Consider the following 19,722-nt stretch of genomic DNA (forward strand, 5'->3'; position numbering starts at 1 on the left):
TCTTCCTGGAGCTTGCTGTCTAGCAGGAGAGACAGATAAACATACAGATATAATATCAGGTGGCAAAAATTCTGTGAGGAAGTCAGAAAGTGGGGTAAGGGGATAAAGAGTGATGGGGTTGCTGTTTTGAAGAGGGTGGCATAGCAGATAAGCTCAGTGCCTTGCCAGCATCACCTTGGCACTCCAAACGCTGCTTCCCATGACCTTCTGAGACTCTCTGGGGGGTGGTTTTTCTCCTGGAGATGGGAGAACGCTGGGTTACAAGCAGGGCAAGAAGTATTAGAGAATGCATGCCCCTGGGAGCAGCCCTCCACAATTTCAGACCTCCTCCTCCGAGGTTAAGCGAACTCAGAAGTGTGGTCTCCACCTCTCCCGGATTTCCTCAGCAGGACTGAGTTCCAAACTGCCACGCGGTGCTTGCTTCATAGCACGTCTCTATCACATCTGTTCCCTCCCCTCCCCTCCCCTCTCCCCAACAGGCGTTACTTGCTTTGCTTGCCCCAGGAAACCACTTGTACTCCAGTCCTTGTCCCAAGGTCTCCTTCTGGGGGAACCCAAACTTAAGGTCGGTGGTTAGGGAAGGCTTCTCTCAAAGGTGACATCTGAGCAGATCCTTCATCTGGTGAAGCAGGGAGCGAAGGGGAGAGGTGCAGAAAGAAAAATGCAAGCAGAGAGAGCAGCCAAAGCAAAGGCTCCTCGGTGGGATCACATTTGAGTGTCTGAGGAACAGCAACGCCAGAGTGCAGGAACAGAATGAATGAGGGAAGGGGCAGTAGACAATGGCTTTCTTACTTTCTTCATTTATAGTTACAATACCTCTGTTAGTCCTTTCTGTCACTCTTTCCTCCAGTTGGTTCACTTCCCATTTCTCTGGTGGCTCATTTTATGAGAGTTCTGCCATTTTATTTGCATTTGTTATTTCACTCTATTTAAATGCATCTACCACTGATTGGTGCCTGGAAACAGGGAGACAGTCCACAGCCCTACTCAGGGAGGCAGCTTCCAGGGGGAAAGGAACAGGCTTTCTGCAGTGCCTCCTCCCTCCCCCAATTTTTTTTTTAAGATGGAGAAGGCTTACTTTCTCCTGTTTCTTCACCATCACTATCAGCAACAGCACCATTTCTTGAGAACCCACTGCGTGTCAAACTTGGAGCCATTTGCTTGGCCCTCATCATCTCTGCCCTCCTACCAACTCTGAAAACCAAACAGTAACTACCTTCTTCCTCCTATTTCACCAGGAAGGCAACCTTCTTCCTTCCTCCTATTTCACTCTCCTGCAGCAGACAAGGTGCTCACACTTCTGGCTACACGTGACACACCCCAGCAGCAAAATCCTGTGGCTGTCGTGCCCTCACCATGCATTCCAGGCTCTGTTGAGGTGGCTGCTTTGATCCTGGAACAGGAGACTCCAGATCACAGAGGATACGGAGTTCTCTTTAGGCAGCTGGCATGAGCTTAGCACAGATGCCTCCCAGAGCAGGATTGCTTTGCTGCCTCCCAGGAGGTTTATCATCAAAACTTCTTACCCTGACCCACATTGTGCCTCTCTCCATTTGGGCTTCTGGAGCTACCAGGGAACCGACAGCGGAGTCTATTAGTGCTTCGTTCTGCTCACAGTTCCTTCTGGAGGAGTTGGCATCTAAAAATTAGGTAGCAATATGCAGGCCCTGAGGTGGTAACTGTTAAGGCCTAAAAGGCAGGCCAGGGAGACTGAACTCTATTGGCAGAACTGGTCTGTGGTCTGTGTGGGAAATCCTCTGTAAGGCTCTTCTTGTCTCTAGGGATTAGGTTTCTCCCAGGCTGGAAGCAGTAACAGTTGCCAGGGCTCCCTTTTCCTCCATCCTAATTGTCCTTAGTGCTTACCAAATATCTGTGTGTGCATCTATAGTCTCCATCTTCCTAGGTAGCTGGATTGGGGCCAAATGACAGAGTGTCAGCTACTAGCCAGTGAGATGTGGGCAGAAGCAGTGTACACCATTTATGCAGGCTTGGTCCTTACAAGACCTCCCCAAAACCTTGCCGCTCTCTTTGCCTCTGCTCCTGGGGCTACGTGCTTTAGGCTTATGTCAGACTTTGTATGATGAAGAAATAGGACTTTTATTATGTTAAAGTGCTGAGCTTTGTTGGTTTATGTGTTAACAGAGCATAACATAGCCTATCCTAAGTAATGCAGTTTTCCTGTACTCTGCCTTTCATTCATTCAGTCGCTCTTTCAGATAGCCTTCATTCACTTGGTATTAATTGTCTACTCCATGCTAGGCACTAGTACTTTAGCATGAATATACTTTAGGGGAAGCCTGGATGGCTCAGTGGTTAAGCTCTGCCTTCGGCTAAGGGTGTGAGTCCCAGGATCGAGTCCCACATCGGGCTCCCTGAGGGGAGCCTGCTTCTCCCTCTGCCTATGTCTCTGCCTCTCTCTGTGTCTCTCTCATGAATAAATAAATAAAGTCTTTAAAACAATGAATATACTGGGGAGCCCGGGTGGCTCAGTGGTTTAGTGCTGCCTTCAGCCCAGGGCCTGATCCTGGAGACCCAGGATCAAGTCCCATGTCAGGCTCCCTGCATGGAGCCTGCTTCTCCCTCTGCCTCTCTCTATCTGTGTGTCTCTCATGAATAAATAAATAAAGTCTTATTTATTTATTTATTTATTTATTTATTTATTTATTTATTTATTTTAATTTTTTATTTATTTATGATAGTCACACAGAGAGAGAGAGGCATAGACACAGGCAGAGGGAGAAGCAGGCTCCATGCACCGGGAGCCCGACGTGGGATTCGATCCCGGGTCTCCAGGATCGCGCCCTGGGCCAAAGGCAGGCGCTAAACCGCTGCACCACCCAGGGATCCCCAAAATCTTTTTTAAAAGAAAAAAATGAACATACTTTAGGTTCTTCTCCTCAAGGTGCTGGATGTCTAGGTAAAGAAGTAGATATGGGAACAGAGGCAATAACACAATGAGGTAAGTGTGTACTAGGTGCATAACACTGTGTTGTGTGCAGCAAAATAAATATTCAGAGGCCCTTATCTTGAGAAAACTTCAAGCACTTTATTCTTCCCAGCTTTATTCTTTATCAGACTCCTTTCACTGAGGCAGTGCTTACCCCTGCACACTGCACCAGTTCTAAAAGATCTGCATTTACTGCCATTCTGCTTTCTACCTGTCTATTATTCCAAATCCATCTACCTGGAGTACCATGTCCATAGGTCACATCCCTGCTTGGAAATCATCCAGGGCTTTTTCATTGCCTACATAAAGTCCAAACTCCTCAATATGGTGTTGATCTAGGTCTGAAGCTATTTAACATTATTTTCCATTTCTCTTTTACCCAAAATTTCTCTTTCAACCTGATTGTTACAGTCCAGGTACTGCAACCCACTGCAGATCCTACTCCATGTCTTTCCTCACACCATTCTTTCACTACAACTCCCCTCTCGTCTAAGTCCCTTTTCTACAAGTATCACCTCAAGTGCTACCCTTTGGTGTTTCTTCCTACTCTAGTCTACAGTATTAATATATTCAACAACTTAGATGAAATGGATAATTCCTTTTAAAAAACTGGCAGGAGAAATAGAAAATATAAATAGAGAACTTGAATTTTTATCTATCATCTATCTATCTATCTATCTATCTATCTATCTATCTATCTATCTATTATCTATCATCTATCTATTTGAGAGAGAAAGCTGGAGACAGAGCATGAGTGGAAGGGGAAGGGCAGAGGGAAAAGCAGACTCCCCACTGACCAGGGAGCCTGATGTAGGGCTTGACCCAGGACCCTGGGGTCATGACCTGAGCTGAAAGTAGATGCTTAACTGACTGAGCCACCCGGGTGCCCCAAGAATGTGAATTCTTAATCAAAACCTTTCCCACAAAGAAAATTCCAGGCCCAGATGGCTTTATCAGTGAGTTCCATAAAACATTTTAGGAAGAAATAATACTAATTTACACAAATTCCTTCAGAAAACATAGGAGGGAATATTTCCCAACTCACTCTATGAAGTCTTGATACCAAAACCAGATAGGGTCATCTCTAAAAAATCTATAGCTACCATCATATTTAATGATGAAACACTGACTGCATTCCCCTAAGACTGGAAAGAAATCAAACATCTACTCTCACTACTGTAATAAAACACAAGAAAGTAAGTAGTAAATATTGTTATTATCAGACAAGATAATTGGGTAGGTTAAAAACCCTATGGAATCTATAAAAACTGGTAGCATTAAGAGTGAATTTAGAAAAGTCACTGGATGTAAGGTCAATATAAGCTATATTATATTCAGGGATCAGAGGACATTGTTAAAAATGTGTATCCTCCCCAAATGTACTAACAGATTTAAATCGATGGCCAATCAGAACCCCAGCGTTTTTATCTGAAGAAATTCATGAGCTGATTCTAAAATGCTTATGGAAATGAATAGGTTCTGGAATAGCTGAAATGATCTTGAGAGGGAAGAACAAATCTGGAGGATTCATACTACTTGATTTCAAGACTTACTATAAATCTACAGCAGTCAAGACAGTGTGGTTTTGGCAAGAGTGTAGACCTATAGATCAATGGAGCAGAACAGAGAGTCCAGAAATTGACTCACAAAGCTGCGTGTTTTTGTTTTTGTTTTTTTTTTTCTTTAGAAAAGGTGTTAATTCAATGGGAGAAAAAAAGATTTTTTTTTTTTTTATGCATGGTTCTGGAACAACTGAATATACATATGAGAAAAAACTGAATTTTGACCCCCACCTTACTCCAAATACAAGAAGTAATTATAGAAGGATCATAGCCCTAAACATAAAAGCTAGACCTATAAAACGTCTGAAAGAAAATGCAGGAGAAAATCTTCATGAACTTGAGGGAAGCAGATTTCTTTGACAGGCCTCAAAAGGGACTAGCCATAAAAGAAAATACTGATGAATTGGACTCTTTGTCAAAAATTTAAAAATCCTACTCACCAAAAGAACACTACTGGGAAATAAAATTGGCAAGGCAGACTAGGAATAAATATTTGTAATCCATGTATCTGACAGAGAACTTTCAGTTGGAATATATAAAGAGCTACTACAAATCAATAATAAAAAGACAAAGAACCCAATTAAAAATAAGAAAAGGGATTAACTAGACATTTCAGAAGAAAATATATGAATGTCTAATAAGTACATTAAAAGGTATTCAACATTATTTGTCATCAGAGAAATTCAAATTAAAATCACAGTGAGATACCATTTCACATCCACCAGGATAGCTGCTAATATATCAATTGCTGGCAAGGATAAAGAGCAACTAGAACTCTGATAAATTGATGGTGGGAGTGTAAAACGGTATAATCATTTTGGAGTAATCTCTGCCAGTTCCTTATAAAACTAAATGTACATGTACCCTATGACTAAGCAATTTTATTCCTATTTATCCAGGAGAAATGAAAACATAAATCCACAAAAAGATGTGTACAAAAATATTCTCAGCAGCTTTATTCATAATAGCCCCAACCTGGATACAGCCCAACTAAATGGATAAACTGTGCTAGATTTCTATAATGGATTACTTCTTAGCAATAAAAAAGAAAAAGGAATGAACTACTGATACTTATAACAATATGGGTAAATTTGAAAAATATTTTGCTGAAAGAGGCCAGACATTGTTTTTAAAGATTTTATTTATTCATTTATTAGAGAGAGAGAACAGGGGAGAGGAGGAGGGGGATAGAGAGAGAATCTCCAGCAGACTCGTGCTGAGCATGGTGCCTGATGTGGGGCTCGATCTCACGACTGTGAGATCATGACCTGAGCTGAAACCAAGAGTGGGATGCTCAACCCATGGAGCCCCCCAGGTGCCCTGAGGCCAGACATTTAAAAAAATGTTACTGTAGGGGTGCCTACACGTCGGGTGCTGTGCTCATGGGGAGTCTGCTTGAGGATTCTCTCTCTGTCTCTCCTTCTGCCCCTTCCCCCACATTTGCTTGCCCTCTTTCTCAAATAAATCTTTAAGAAATCATACTATATGATTCCATTTATATGAGGCTCTTGAACAGGCAAATCTACTCTATATGAAATCAGCATAATAGTTGCTAAAGTGGGTGGAAGATTAGAAAGGGGTACTAACAATTTTGGAGGTAATGGAAATGTACTATATATCATTTCAGGAGGTGGTTACAGACATGTATATGTCAGAGCTCATGGAACTCAACCCTTAAATCTTGTATATAGCTTAATTGTATTTAGGTTATATTTTAATAAAAAAAATTACTTCCAACCCCTCCCCAAAACACTGTGTTGGGTGCTACTGTACTATACTGTTATTCATTATTTTCATACATGGTTATCCATTTTAAACTCTCTCAGATCCCTCACATAATAGGTGGGACTCCATATTTGTTGAATGAATGAATCAGTAATAATTGAACAGTATAAAAGGGAAAGGAAAAGTAAAGAAAAATTAGAGTATGACATGATACACATTTATAATGTTTTTGTTTTCCTACGAGTCAACACCATTTCAAAAACAAGTCCCTGTCTCCCAACACAAAACAATAGCCCAATATCTAAGACATCTTGCTTTTATTTACAATAAGAGAGGATGCAAGGAAATAAGAGAAAGCTTTTGTCTCTTGTATTTTGTGGTAACACCACATAATTATTACTCTATTTCTTAACTCTAGTGAGATAGACCAAAAGACATCTGATGAATCACCTTTTCATTCATAAAACCCTGCTTATATCTTTCATCGCTTTTATCCTCCTAGAATAATAGCAGAGAAACAGTACTTGATGGGCCTGCATTATCAGACGCTATTGGAAAGGTCTAGATAAGAGTGCTGAACCACCTATTAGTATTCTGCATGCAAACCCTTCTCTATAACCCAGAGTCATCCGTTTCCTGGCAACCCTCAAAATTTCATTCTCATTGAATTGCTAGATCTTTATCAAAATATAATTATAGCCTTAATTTGAAAGATAAATTTTGATTGCCAGTGCCATGCCCAAAGGAAGAAATAATCAGGTGGGAGAACACTTAGGCACGATTGTTAACCATATAATCAATGTCATGAATCACCCAATCCCTAAAAAAAAACTTTGTGGGGAAAAACTTTGTGAGGGGTAAAGTGAAGAGGGGAAAAAATCATCGAGGCATCAGACTTACTTATGACTGTTATATTATGTTTGCTCATTTTCTCATATTGTTGCTTAACTACTTGTCCTCTCTTCCCAGGTAGAAGAATCTGGGGAAGGCCGGTTCTATGTGTCCTGCTTCTTTCTGTGTGTTTCCACAGTGGCCCAACCTGTAGTGGTAAGTAGCCCAGTCTACAGGCCCCCTATTTCAGGTCAGGTTCCCTGGAAGTAGACTTTGACGTAGACATTGGTGTGTGAGAAGCTTGGTACAAATGCTCTTGGGGTCAACACCTGCAGAGGAATTAAGCAGGACTGGGCAGAGAGAGAAAGCAACTATGACACAGTTACAGCAAAGGCTTGGCTGGTCCTGAGGAGGAACTCTGGAGATGCCTTGGCTCTGAAGAACTATCCTGAGTCGAGGCAAGGTGACCCGTCATTGGAGTAGTGCTGACCTGGGAAGGGGTGTGCCCTCGGGCAAGGTGGCTCTCTTGAGCCAAGGACAGTTCCCAAAGAGGGACTTGGCTGTGAGCTGCCAGCCACGAGTGCCGAGCTTTGACTAGTGAGTGCTTGAGTCCTGTTGAGAAGGGGGGATATGGGCAGTGCATTAAAGTAACCAGGTACCCCACAGACTGTAGTGACTGAAGGGCAGGGGGAAGCTGATGTGAAATGGAACCCTGAAGGATTGAGCCCACTAACCCATTTCTGCAGGATTGCAGCTCTGAACCTCTTGAGGCAGCCAGGGGCTCCTGCTGTGCTTGCTAAGTCACCTGGGGATGTGTGACTTGCCGGGGAGGAGTAGACGGAGATCAGAAATAGTCTTGTCTCCTGATCCAACTGGTATGCTACTGACTTTTCAGAAATTATTCTTAGTTTATATCTGAGGGCGGGTACTGATACTTTTTAAAAATTGCTACCTTTGAGACAAAGTATGGGAGACACAAGAGAAGTCACACCCTTCAGTCCCCTTTCCTTTCGGGCAGTGACATCTATAGCATCAGTGCTCTCATGGACATAAATGGTTTGTTGGTTTGGGGATGGAGAAGGAACCAAGCATATATATAAGTTTTTTTTTTCCACTGGAGTGAAAAGAATGGATTTCACCTACATTTTAATGTACAGTCAACTTCTCTTGAGACCTTTGGGAATCCTCACATTTGTAAATACAGAAGCTTCAGATTTCACCACTGGGTAGCCTGTTTCTACACCACCTGGTATTTATGCCCTTGGTGAATTTCTCTGTCCTGGAGTCTGGGCTGGGCCTGTGACGTGTGCATTCTGTCAATAATACAAGATGCAGGCCCAGCCTTGAGAAGGCCTGGAAGCTTCTGCCTTTGCACTCTTTGGGGACCCTAAAACGCTAGGTAAGAAGTCCAGTTACCTTGCCTGGAGAGACCACATGGAAAGGCTGCTTGGAGAGGAAGTCCCAAGACAACACAGAAAGAGGAATGCAGCCAAGCCCAGCAGCCCAGCTGAACCAAGCCCCCAGGTGGCATACTAGCCGAATGGCTACCAGTGAGACTAGCAGAACTGCCCAGTGAGCTCATCCCAGACTACAGCATCTTGAACCAATAGATGGGCTGTTGTTTCTTAAGCCAGTAAGTTCTGGGGCAGTTTCTTAAGCAACAATAAACAAAACAACCCCAATGAGCAATTACCTGGAGTCAAGTGACTATGCTCACCTTGCCCAACCCCCACCAAGTCACCAAGGTGCCTTTTAACCTTCCACTGAAAAGTCCTTCTCTCATTTGATGGCTGTTTTTCACAAGGAAATAAATATTTTTATTACTTCACAATAGTTACTGCCTACCCAGTGATGAGAAGAACAAAAATTTTAAAAAGTCTCATTGGCCTGTCAGAGCTGGAGGCTTGGGGATGGGGATCCCTCAAACGGGTGTGACCCTGTGTATCAATTTCATATGCTTGGGGCTCAAATTCATGCCTCAGCAAATTTACAGATGACTCCCTGTCATGGACCTTCAAGGTCACTCACTGAGAGAGAAAACTCAGAATATTAAAGCCTGAGTAACAGGGTCTGCATTGATTGGACACACCACAGAGGGCTAGACATGGAGTCCGCCAGATTTGAGATGTAGTATAGTAAAATAATCCAGGGCTAGATTCTGGAGCCAAATTACCTGGGATCAAACTCCGTATCTGTCACTTGCTATCCATAAAAGCTTGGGCAAGTTACTTAATCTTTTTGCCTTAGCATCCTCATCTCTAAAGTGAGGATAATAGTCCCTACCTCCCAGAGTTACTGTGAAGATTAAATGAGCTAATATATGTACAGGACACAGACCAGTAACCTGACTATTCTAAGCTTGACCATAAGTGGTTCTGTAGTAGGAACTGGAAAAAAAATCTCACAAGGATTTTAAATAATGTGAATAGCTGTTTCTAGTGATTATACACAATGAAAGGCTATCCAGAGACTGTATATCAGCTTTCTGAAACTATATCCAATATAATTGGTTCTGATTCCAGCCCTGCCATAAACTAGCTGTGTCACAGTGGGCAAGTGATTTATAACATGAGGATAATGACAATGACCTTGCCTAAAGAGGCTAGACCAGATGGTCCCTCTAGGAGCCTTTTATATCTCTATACCTTTCCAAATTCCTGAGACAGGAAAGGGCAGGTGGAATTACCACCATTTTTAAGATGGAGATCTGTATTTAGCTACATGACTTGTCCAGAGCCAAACCCAAATCCCAGACTAGAGCTTTAAAAAAAAGGGTGTCTTTCACACTGGAGGGCTTATTGCCATGGCACAGACATTTCCCAGTCTCCCTTACAGGTAGATATGGCCATGTGATTGAGTTCTGGCCAGTGGAATATGGGTGGAGAGGAGGTGTGCTACTTCCAGGACAAGCCTCCATGCTCTCTCTATTCCCTGTTGAGGGATGGCTAGATCCAGAGGAAGCCCGGGAAGGACTCTGAGGCCCTATGGGATAAGTAGAGCCACAAGAAGGCATAATACCAGCTTATCATTACAAGCCCAAAGTTGATTAGATGTTATGTGATAAGAAATAAGCTGCATTGTGTTAAACTCCTGAGATTTGGGGCTTGTTACAGTATTGACCTTCGTTGACCCATAAGCTCAGTGTCTCTAGTTGATTGCTGGTTCAGGTTGTGAACTTCAAGAGGAAGAAGCCCCTTCTTGTTTAAGAGCAAGGGATTGTTGACATCTTCTTTGCATAGGCAGAGCAAAGTCAATGACATTTTTATAAAATCTGAATCCCAACTCATGGTCTTCCCATCTATTCTTCTATGTGGGCCAAAGAGTTAGCTACTGGGCTTTTTGGCTAGATTGAATCAGCATCACTTTCACATCTTCCGTAGGGAACACAAAGATGGCGGGAACACTTTAAAGATAAACTAGAAACTGTTTCCAAGTCTCTACTAGATAACTAGAGGAACAAGTGATTTCTTAGAGGTGCTTTCTATTTCCTGGTCTCTTCCTTCCCCTAAATCAAGCTACCTTAATATTTGCCAGTGGTTATACTTACGATCTACAGAAAATAAGGTAAACTTTTAAAAATCAAAATTCACTTTGGAAGGGAGAAGAGAATTATCGAGTAGAGTCTACCTTGAATAGAGCACCAGTGATGGGTATTCACACCTTCCCTCCTAGATTCTCATGCTCTTTAGTTTGTTTCTTTCACTGTAGACAATTAGGCATTTACATTTTTTGGCAATCGCCAATGCATTTTTTTCCAAAACAAAACAAAACAAAAAAAAAACTCTAGTTCAGTCAATCAAGAACAAGAGGAGCCTTTTTACTTTAAGCTGGACTTTGCCACCTTTGCTTCCAAAGAAAAGATGAACATGGGGGAAATGAAGGCTTTTGAAAATAAATAATGGGAGAGGCCTAACAGGCTCTCAGGATCGACAACCCACAGGAATAGACTACTGTGGCCACTGAAAAGTTCTCAGGCCCTTCCTGGCTCCATTCCATGTGGTACCTTCTCCATCAGCTGGGGGCAGCCCCCTTGAGACAGAATGGGCACCTCTCAATTACCTGGAAGAGGTTTGTCACTCAACTGTCCAGGGGTTTCCATCTGGAAAGGAAAGAGTAGCACCCCAGCTACTGTCTGCACTGAGGAAGCTGGTATATGATTTCAGTGCCACCCTGGACCTTTGGGTCCCTCTGTATTCTGCGCCAGACTCCTTTGGAGGTGGGGAGTGGCCTGCTGTCCCCTGAGCACAGAGGAGGAAGCCCCATATATATGGCTAGTTGGAACTCCTAGGGAATGTAAAGCTGCAGGTGCCAATGGCTGGGGCTGGGGAAGGGGTCCCTGTCTGGGCTCCCATCCCCCAATCTTGCAGCCCAGCTGCTTTGGGCCTCACATAGGACTGGATGAGCTACTGCCCTTCTCACACAGACCAGCACCACAGCATCCCTGCCCTGCCGAGGATGGTTGCTGAACTGCTCTGAAGGATATGTGGACCTGGTCTCATGCTGTCTGGGGGCCCAAGTTTGGCTCACCCTCATGCAGCTGGGAAGGGAGACCCCATTTTTGTAATAGTGGGGTCAAGCTAAGCTGCATCTCCAGCCGCAGGGCTATTTTTAGATGCTGTATCTTTGCCTTGCTCACAAGCAGCTGTGAAAAACAAACTGGTGACCAGGAGGCACGAAACTGCATAACAGAAACCTCATAAAACAGGAGCTCCCAAACTCAAGAGCAGACCACACTATGGCTACAACACCGTGCACCATCATGGCCGGGCCTGCTTAACCTGCCCTTAAGGGGGCACCAGTTGGGGCTTTGCTCTTTCGCTGCCCGCGCATTCCCTGGCCTGGCATGCCCTGGGCAAGTCCAGCTCTGGACCACCAGGTCTGGCAGGGCTATTCAAACAGGCAGCCCCACTCATGCCCACAGATGGTGACCCAGGTGGACAGGTGTGTCAGGGGAGCAGGCGCAATAGGGTTAACGCTGCCACAAAAGGAAGAGCTCCAGCTCTCTCGCTTCTCTCTTCCAGCTCATCCTAACAGTCCATTTGCCTTACAGCATCACAGCCAGCTCCATGACAGTGAAACCCCTGCACAGGCAAAATGTCACCCAAAACCAAGTGGCAGGGCAGGAAAACAGGATGGAGCCCCAAGCTGGATCCCCGACTTCTCCCCAGCCCTCGGAGCTCCCAAAAGGCTGGACTTCGGGGCACACTCCCTCTCACAAAGCCCTCGAGTCCACATGCCCCCTATAGGAAACCCACCATCAGCCCCTGCAGCCCCGAGAGGCCCCCTCCACTCAGCTGGTAAGGGCCTGGGTAGCCGCGTGGAAAAGTGCCGCCCCGCCCCAGAACCCGGGATGAGGGGCGAGGTGGAGGCGGCAAACTTCAAAGCTGCAGCTGCAATATGCTTAAAATAAAAGAACCCTGAAAGCCAGAGCTGTTCCCCTCGCCCCTCGGAGCTACGCGCGGTGCACCTTGACCGCCTGCTCACCCTCACTCCGCTCGGCCAAGGGGACCTGACTCTCAGACCTGGGGGCGGCGGGGCGGAGGGGGGGCGGATTTCCTCCTAGGCTGGCGCGCGGCGGGGCTGCGGCTCTTGCTTCCTCCGTCCCCCAAGTTCCCCCACCACCCAGAGGTGTGAAAAATTAGTTTAAAATGATGTCACCTGCCCCTACCCCTTCCCCCCAGGCTGGTCCCATCTCCCACACACCCGAGTGGCCTGGGCTGCGAGTCGCGGAGCATCCCGGGGGGTTGCGGTGGGGCGCCGCGCCAAGGCTAGCTTCCCCGGGCGCCCGCTCAGGCTCGGGCTCGGCCCTGGGAAGCCCGCCCGCGCATCGTTCCCCCGGTGCAGAGATCCTACCGCCCGTGCGCCCTGGGCGCGCCGCCGGGCCCCGCGCCGGCTCCCCAGGAATGCGGCCGTCAGGTGAGGTAGGCATGCGTGCCGGCTCCGCAGCGAAGCAGCAGCTGGCTGGGGCGCTGGGCTCAAGATATGCCTCTTCTCCCTCTCCCCGCAAAGGAGAGGCCTCTCGGGGGGAGGGGGGCTTTCCAGCGCCTTGTTGCGTTAGGACCGCATTCCCTCTTCCTTTTGCCTTTTATCTTAGTTTCTCCTTCAGATGCAAAAAGGGAGATCGCAGGAGTCCATGCTCAGCTCCAGCCTAACTCGGTCCACAGGCAGGGAGAGAATTATGAATGGATGCTGCCTTCTGATGAGGAAGTCGACTGGGGAGGTCTCTGCGCACGGCGCGCTCCATCAAAGCCGGGGCATTGGCCCCTCCACTGCTTCAATGCTGCAGGCTGAGACACCTAATTGACCACTGGGAAATCAGGTGCCGGGAGACCTGGGCGGGACGTAGCCCCAGGGCCACGCTGAGATCGAGCGCCTTGCCGGTGTAGACAGCTTCGATTTACAGCCCAGTGAATGGAGGGGACTGCGGCAGCCAAACCTCCCGGGCAGCAGGCACGGTTGCACCAACGCTCTGCAGACAACCGCCCGGCTCCGTGAACATCTCCCAGCTCCGCTGGGCTAAAGGGAACCTGCTAAAAATAATCCGTCCCCTGCCGCCAGCCGCAGTGAGCTGCAGGACTCAGCCCCCAGCCCCAAACTCCGCGGTGCGCGGGAGCCGGCCACAAAGCCGGCCCTGCGCGCTTAGACAAGCCGGGGATTGCGGAGGATGCTGGGTCCGGATTTCTGGAACCTGTGCGTTTGCTTCTCCGGTAGCGCGACTGCCCGTGCTGCGTGTTACCCATGCCCGGAGTGGCAGTGGGCTCGGCACATCACCAACAGGCTGGACCGACCACGGCTGCTCAGCACCGCACCCCCGCGGCTCCCTTCTCACCTCCCTTGTCCCCAGTCTCTGACCAACAGCAGAAGAATGAGAGACGCTGACGGTGCCAACTCCTCCAGCCCCGGCAAGAGGGAAGCCAGACACTGGTGTGGAGTAGGTGCCGGGTGTGTAACAGGACTAGGGCAGCCCCCAGATTGTAACATTGTGTCCCTTCCCCCTATTCATCTCTGGTGGCTGAAACCTTGCATCCTAGATACAACTCACTCTGCCCAGGCTTAAAAACACTGCAAAGACAATGCCTTCACAGTGATGAACTGATCTCCAGGGAAGGGTGATTTACTAAGCCAGCTGTGGGGTTGAATCAGGGTTAAAAACCATGGCATTGTGTGCCCATGCCTTAGGCTGGTAGGTTGTATATATAACAACAGCATGCAGAAGAGAAAAAAGCCATTTAGGGCCACTGCACCACTTATGGGATATACCCTAATATATAACAAGGGGGAAAAAAAACAGTGGATGAAATTATCCAAAGATGCCTTGTGGGACACAGTTTTTGGTAATCTGTCTTGATGCCTTGGAAACCCATTTCAGAAAAACTTGACTATTTTCTGACCAGGTCATCTATTTTCAAATAGGGAGGTTTATGCCCTGGACAGATTTACATGTGTGGGCAGTACTATGTCCACGAGGCCGGTGACTCCTCCATAATTCACAGATTGTGGTGAAACACTAACTTGCCAAGGTCATAAGAAATCACAGGGTTTGCATGTGCACTGGTAGAGCATTTCCTAATTGGCATTACTATGAATTATGATTGTGGTCACATGAAATATCACATCGAACCCAAGTTAGTCTGGGTTGGCTGCTGTCCTCCGACCCCACTCACACTAACCTCCTTGGAGGGTTGCCAGCTACCAGGAAGGTTAGAAGATCTGGCCGGAGTCCCCCTGAAAGATGGTGTGGCTAGGACAGGAAGGTTGAGGAGGAAAGAAGTGCTGTGGCCACTCCCCCATGAGGATCAGAGGAGAGCCATGAACCCTACAGTTTAAGGGCTAGGTAGGCAAAGGAGAAGAGGCTACCAGAGAGAAAGAAAGAGATGAGTCAGAGAAGCAGGAGACCAGGAGGGAAGGAGGGCCCTATCTCAGAAATCATGGGACAAAAAAGTTTCAAGGAGGCAGCATGATTGAGAATGCAAATGTCACTGAGAGGTCCATGGGAACAGTTTTGTCCGCCAACAGCCGACCTGTGCCCCTTAGACTTCAGGAAGGCCTGATGGAGTGGACACTGATATGAAGTATGGGGTGGATGGGAAGGCCAGCCAGAGCTTCTGAAAAGAAAAGGGAAGTCTTTCCCTTAGACTTGCTCATCAAAGGATCGGTGGCACCAGCAGCATTTGGGAACCTGTGCCACCCACACCTGGGAGAGGTGCACAGTGAGGTCTGGAGATCCGTGTGTATTCACAAGCTCCCAGACCCACTCTACTCGGAACACTGGAAGTCCCACCAGGGGACTCAAACTGGTCAGGCTCTGAAATGAGAATTTATGTCTAGGTGAGCAAGATGGTGAGCTCATAGGGAGCTGGTGGCCGAATCACTAACCCTGTATCCCAAGAGTTGAACTGTGTTGCTCCGGGTTTTTGGGGCTGCTCTGTCAAGGGAGAGCCTTGCCAGCACTCCCTAAAGTAATGGAAATGGCCACATCTTCCCCTTCACATTGATCTTTACAACACCGAGGTTGTTATTAACAGTGATAATGAAAATAAATGATATAACTAGATAGTTTGCACGTGAATGAAGTTTTAGCAGTTCCCATGGTGTAGAGGGAAAAAAAAAAACAAACCAACAAACCGGGTTTTTGTCCCAGGAAGACCTGTGCTTGAATCCTAGCTCCTCCACCTTTTAGCGGTATGGCCTTGGGAAAATGATTTGACTTCTCTGAACCTTGGTTTCCTCATTTGTAAAATGCAAACAGGAATACCTAATTTATAGGCTTATTAGGAAGAGTAAATAAAAGATACAAAGCACCATGATGGTGCCAGCACATAATAAAAGCCCAACAAAGGCAGTTCCTTCCTAACTGTTAGAAGTCTTCATGTGCATGCTCGTCTAGTAGTTTTTCTGGGGTCCCTGTCCCCTGAAAGGTGGTTAGAGTACCCGATGCTTCCCATGGCTGAGGGCTCCAAAGGAAGCACATACTGAACATCTCTTAGATGCCAGCTACTGTGCTAGGTGCTGGCCAGGAGAGCAGGGTCTGGGCCCTGCTGGAACTGGCATTTTAAGGGCAGAGTTTGCATCCCAGTGCAAGTGGGTATCCTACTTGTTTTTATTGGAAGCCAAGGATACCCAGTCTCAAGAAGAAACAACTGCAAATGTGTCCTCCGTAGGACAGTGATCAGTAAACTGGTTCTGCTGTAAAGGGCCAGACAGTAAATAATTTAGGCATTGTGGGCCACGCAATCTCTGTTGAAACTAGTTCACACTGCTGCTGTGTGTGTAGCTCAAAAGCTGCCACAGGCGAGGCATAAATGAATGGATGTGGCCGTGTCCCAATAAAACTTTATCCACAACAGCAGGCGGCAGGTGAGATTCGGTCCGTGGGCCACAGTTTGTCAGCCTATGATCTATACTGTGGCTCAAGGCATAAATATTCCCTTTACCTGGTACTGCCAGGAAATACGGAAGTCTCCATAGGTGATTTTGCACGTAACTAAAGTTTATCCAAACACGAGCAGTTTCCTGAAGCCCCTTGTTATTTTAAAGCCTATTTTATACCTTCCCTGGAAGAAACTGGCTAGTTAGCTGTTCACCAGACTGTCTCTGCCTTTCCCCCACAGCCAGCTTCCCTTGCAGTTAGGTGCAGCCACATAACTGAGTGCTAGCCAATGGAACGTGGGCAACGGGGTGTGTGTCTCCAGGCCGGGCCCATAAAACTCCTACCCGTTCCTACACACACTCCCATCTCCCTCCTGCTGGCTAAACACAGGCGCTCTGTCGGGTGGTGGAACCCCAAGATGGAAGGAGCCTTGGTACCCAAATGACTGCATGCTGGCCTGCATTAGACTGCACTGTGAGAAATAAGGCTCTGAAATGTTGGGGATTTTATTACCAGAATTTAGCCTACCTTGAACAATTCACTTTTCCTATCTTTTTAATCAGATGGTAGGAAACACAATTTAATGCTTTGGTGACTACTTAGGGTCTTTATTAAGAAGGCTTATTATTGGTCTCCATGGTAACACATTTCAAAGACTCCTTTTTGGGTTTCCAAGCTCTTTCCCTGATATTTAGCTCTCCACTGTCATTCCTCTTTCACCCTCCTTCTAGCTCCTTCCCCGTGGTTTGAATCCACAGTGAGCTGAAGAAAACAGACACCATGGCTGAGTAACATCTGTTCATTAAACAAGAGTTACTAATGGTCTGAGCAAGAACCTAAGCAAGGTTCTTAATGAAGTTCACGGGCTTGCTCACAACTATTTGCAGCCTTCGGAAGCTCCCTTCACTGACTTTCAGCCTCAGTGCTGTGTTCTAGAGAGCTGAAGTTATTGGAAATTCAGCATCTCTGGAATCAGTGTGGCATTTCAGTATTATCTAGCCCACAAACTTTCAATTTTTCTACTAGTCAGCCAGGGGGGATCCATGATAAAGATTCTAGTTCCGTGCCTTGACGTTCATGGGCTAGGCAGCTTTCGAAATACACTTTCGGATTTTTCTGCACATAGATTAAGCCCATTATATGCTCCAAATCTGCTTTAAACTCACCTTTTCTGCTTAATTATTCTGTGGACACCAAGAGATATTAGTTAGCTCATAGCTTATAGGAACTAGGAGAATTGACTTGAAAAGGCTAAATAATTTTATTCTTGTTCCAGAGCTGGTATTACCTTTATGTCTTGGGCGATTTACCAAGAAAACTGAGCCAAGCTTTGGACCTGGTCTTTGGATTATTCTGAGGGGTGGGGATATGGTCCTCTCCCAGCATGAGGCAGGATCCAGGAGAGGAGTTGGTAGGGCAGATCAATGAAGCAGGGATTGGAGGAAGCGGACAGAGTCCAGATACCTTGACAGTCTGATTTTACTTTTTTATCAAAAGAACTGAGATAGCTGTATTTAAATGATCCTCTTGGTCTGTCTCTTCATCTATGAAACAAGGAGGGTGGAGATGATCTATCAGGTTTTCTCTAGGTCTGTCATTCTGGAAGTCTATTGTTCTATGAAACCTGGAACCAAAAATCTTTCTGAAATGATTGCTGATCATCAGTGCTTAGTTTCTCTTCCCATTTCTGCTGATACTCCAGAAACTGACAACTCTACACATAAACTTTAGCATCTGCAAGGGCAATAATATGTTCTGTGGTCTGCGCAGGCTGGGGAAACCTTTTGCACCAGCATGACCTTGTTCGTGACCTTGGGGATCCCAATTCCAGCTCTACGCTCCACCATACGCACCCTCTCCTCATGTTCTTGGAGGCTGGCTTCCCTACTTTATTCTCCCCAGCTCCAGTGATGGAAACCCAGGTCTGCCTCCAAAGCTCACTTCCCTGAAGCAAGCTGGATATCCCCTTCATGGCGATGGGCATGGCAGAGCCTTGTCTCCCACGTCTCCTTGGCAGCACGTTACTCCTACTGTTGCCCCGCCACTGCTCATAAGAGACCCCACGACTTCCAGAAGAAATCAGGGCTATAAAATGGCTCACTCGTTCATAAGGAGCTATGTGTTTATTCATATATATTTTATATCATAACAAATGTAAATTAATTTCAGGGTGCAACTACCCAAGCTAGCATCTATATGGCTGCCTGTATAAAATTTCTCTCTCAAAATTCTCTAAACCATCTGGCATAAACTACTGTATTGTGACCTGTTAAAATAAGTAACAGCTGTGATAATCCCTCCCGATTTATGGCAAGCTATAAAACTCTGCATATACTGGCAATGCATATAAAATAATAAATAAAACCATTATCATTCTGTGCTGTCTTGGTGGGAATTATGATGATTTAGCCAAAATGGAGCCCTATGGAATGCATCAGAGGAGAAGCAGAGGTTTTGCCCAATCTGGCCCCCTCTAGCCCCCAAAGACCAACTTCACTACGTAGAGTTCTGAGATGTTTGAAAACTTTACCACTGTAAATGCATCCTTTCTGAGAGAACATTATTCCCATCCATTGCTACCCGACTTCTATTATTTCAAAGCTTTCTTTTCTGATGGTGGGTTTCCAAAATTCCACAGTATATCCAGACTATAAAAAAGACAAGCTATGCAAAACTCAAAAATGTGAAATAATTTGTAGCACCAAAACTAAGAATCATCTCGGGATTGTTAACTGTAAGCGTATGTTTTTGCAAACACTGCCAAGATCCCAGGTTGAAAAAGACTATATCTAAGTCATCTTTCAAAGATATGCAGTACGTGGAAAAAGAAAAGCCAGTATCTGGCAGGAAAAGGGACTGGGCAGGTTTGATTCTGTGTCAAAAAGAGTTACTATTACCACTGCCCATAAATTTCAAAAAATTAAGGAGACAGGGATGGAAACGAACATGACATGGCTGTTCACTAGGTGCTGGGCATGGTACTATATCTCATCTAACCTTCGCAACAGCTAGACACCTTAGGTATTATGCCTGTTTTATGGTTGAGGAAATTGATGCTTAGAGAGGTTAAGTCACTTGCCCAAGGCAATCCTGTTAACAAGTTGGAGAGATGGGAGTTTGAACTCAGGTCTGATTCCAAGGCTCATGCTCTCTCTGTGTCACCATATTGTCTTGTGGACAGCTGTTTGCAATCTTTTTCTGCCATGATCCACAGTTGATAGATAGTAGGTCCATGAAGCACTCGCTGTCATGGCCAGGGGCAGTTATCTCCCCTTTGTTTCCCACTT

At 45.9% G+C, this 19,722-nt stretch overlaps 1 protein-coding gene and 1 long non-coding RNA gene across 4 annotated transcripts in view; one reads left to right on the forward strand and one right to left on the reverse strand.

Annotated features, from left to right (window-relative positions):
- Positions 1-19,722, reverse strand: part of NHS (NHS actin remodeling regulator) — a 346,591-nt gene that overhangs the window by 72,328 nt on the left and 254,541 nt on the right. The window lies entirely within an intron of this gene.
- LOC144308629 (uncharacterized) overlaps positions 1-19,722 on the forward strand; it is a 65,369-nt gene that overhangs the window by 44,141 nt on the left and 1,506 nt on the right. Inside the window, exons 2-3 of one of the 2 annotated variants that reach the window (XR_013375035.1) lie at positions 7,204-7,281; positions 13,160-18,996. This is a non-coding gene — a long non-coding RNA (uncharacterized LOC144308629). Of the gene's footprint in view, positions 1-7,203; positions 7,282-13,159; positions 18,997-19,722 lie in introns of those variants that run through there. The other variant, XR_013375034.1, reaches the window with a different exon arrangement.

Source organism: Canis aureus, chromosome X (assembly GCF_053574225.1).
Source record: "Canis aureus isolate CA01 chromosome X, VMU_Caureus_v.1.0, whole genome shotgun sequence".
Classification (NCBI taxonomy): Eukaryota; Metazoa; Chordata; class Mammalia; order Carnivora; family Canidae; genus Canis; species Canis aureus.